This window comes from Schistocerca gregaria, unplaced genomic scaffold, assembly GCF_023897955.1.
Source record: "Schistocerca gregaria isolate iqSchGreg1 unplaced genomic scaffold, iqSchGreg1.2 ptg000409l, whole genome shotgun sequence".
NCBI classification, from domain to species: Eukaryota; Metazoa; Arthropoda; class Insecta; order Orthoptera; family Acrididae; genus Schistocerca; species Schistocerca gregaria.
The window spans coordinates 55,001-57,500 of record NW_026061845.1 but is presented as its reverse complement, the minus strand read 5'-3'; positions in this window follow the sequence as shown (position 1 = coordinate 57,500).

The following is a 2,500-nucleotide window of genomic DNA, read 5'->3' as shown; positions in this document are numbered from 1 at the left end:
GTGAGGGTACGCACCATGGCATCAAGAAATACACATGACACCAGAGGATCCAAGCAGTGAACTATGTTCAGAGGGTTGCTGTTAGGCAAAGCTACATTCCTGTGACGTTACATGTGACAGTTAAGGTGCAGTGTAAGTTAGGTTAAGGTGCAGTGTAAGTTAGGTTAAGGTGCAGTGTAAGTTAGGTTAAGGTGCAGTGTAACTTAGGTTAAGGTGCAGTGTAACTTAGGTTAAGGTGCAGTGTAAGTTAGGTTAAGGTGCAGTGTAACTTAGGTTAAGGTGCAGTGTAACTTAGGTTAAGGTGCAGTGTAACTTAGGTTAAGGTGCAGTGTAACTTAGGTTAAGGTGCAGTGTAACTTAGGTTAAGGTGCAGTGTAACTTAGGTTAAGGTGCAGTGTAACTTAGGTTAAGGTGCAGTGTAACTTAGGTTAAGGTGCAGTGTAACTTAGGTTAAGGTGCAGTGTAACTTAGGTTAAGGTGCAGTGTAACTTAGGTTAAGGTGCAGTGTAACTTAGGTTAAGGTGCAGTGTAACTTAGGTTAAGGTGCAGTGTAACTTAGGTTAAGGTGCAGTGTAACTTAGGTTAAGGTGCAGTGTAACTTAGGTTAAGGTGCAGTGTAACTTAGGTTAAGGTGCAGTGTAACTTAGGTTAAGGTGCAGCGTAAGTTAGGTTAAGGTGCAGCGTAACTTAGGTTAAGGTGCAGCGTAACTTAGGTTAAGGTGCAGCGTAACTTAGGTTAAGGTGCAGCGTAACTTAGGTTAAGGTGCAGCGTAACTTAGGTTAAGGTGCAGCGTAACTTAGGTTAAGGTGCAGCGTAACTTAGGTTAAGGTGCAGCGTGGGTTAGGTTAGGGGCCAACGTGGGTTAGGTTAGGGGCCAACGTGGGTTAGGTTAGGGGCCAACGTGGGTTAGGTTAGGGGCCAACGTGGGTTAGGTTAGGGGCCAACGTGGGTTAGGTTAGGGGCCAACGTGGGTTAGGTTAGGGGCCAACGTGGGTTAGGTTAGGGGCCAACGTGGGTTAGGTTAGGGGCCAACGTGGGTTAGGTTAAGGGCCAACGTGGGTTAGGTTAAGGGCCAACGTGGGTTAGGTTAAGGGCCAACGTGGGTTAGGTTAAGGGCCAACGTGGGTTAGGTTAAGGGCCAACGTGGGTTAGGTTAAGGGCCAACGTGGGTTAGGTTAAGGGCCAACGTGGGTTAGGTTAAGGGCCAACGTGGGTTAGGTTAAGGGCCAACGTGGGTTAGGTTAGGGGCCAACGTGGGTAAGGTTAGGGGCCAACGTGGGTTAGGTTAAGGGCCAACGTGGGTTAGGTTAAGGGCCAACGTGGGTTAGGTTAAGGGCCAACGTGGGTTAGGTTAAGGGCCAACGTGGGTTAGGTTAAGGGCCAACGTGGGTTAGGTTAAGGGCCAACGTGGGTTAGGTTAAGGGCCAACGTGGGTTAGGTTAAGGGCCAACGTGGGTTAGGTTAAGGGCCAACGTGGGTTAGGTTGCCAGAGATGTGTCAAATCAGGATGTACGTTTGGCTGGTGTCAGGTGGTGGGTTGGTTCGATGCCTTTATAAGGGGTGTGGCCAAAGGGTATTTTATTACTTGTACCTTTTGTGTTGTGGCGTGGCGTTGCGTCCTGTGTTGATACTGGGTGGACCACTGTGGGTGTTGCTGGCTGATTTGAGCTGCGTTGTTTGCGGGTGATGTGAGACATTCTGTCTTATTAGTGGACGTGACGTTCCTCTTGTCGTTGTTTGGATAGTGTCCTGTGGCAGCGAGGATAAAATGGATGTTGTTGAACGATAGTGCTTTGGTGCTTTCGCTTTGTTACACACAGAGTGGACTGTGAGATAGGGTGACTGGGTCGAGTGCGGTTCACACTGTCCTCCCCAGTTTACAGTATGTATCATCTATGTATGTGGTCCTGCATCATTTACTAAGGAGGGACGTCAGACGACTGAAATATTAGTTATGTACTGATGTAAAGCAGAATGCTTACCTTCCACCAGTGGGCGAGTATCGACTCTGCCCCAGAGTTGCCACCGCAGGAAGAGGTGTCGGAAACACTACCCGCACACCGTCACCACTGTGCGGGGGGACGGACCCTCTATATCCTCAGCGGCGCACTCTTTGCCACCGAGCGTCACGTCTCGCGGCCCGCCGTCCAGAGCATGTATTGGGACAGCGGGACTTTGGCTTTTGGGAGATAACTCTTCATGAAGTGGAAGATATAGGGGTGGACTGCAATGTACGATTGCGGGAAAAGTCCGCCGTACATCCGCTCGAGTTGCGAGTCGGGCGGTGGGGGTGGCGCATTCACAGGTGCGGCTGGAGTGACCGTCGGTCCACCACTTTTGACTCGATTTGCGTCACCTGCGGTGAAGAGGGGGTGCAGCAGGCGTTTTACTCTGGGTCGTCAAGCGGGCGCTGTAGGCGACATCGACATCATAGTCGGCCGGCCGTCTCATAGAGGGCGGTATCGTCGTCGGAAGCAGCGTCATCTTCCGAGGGACGGA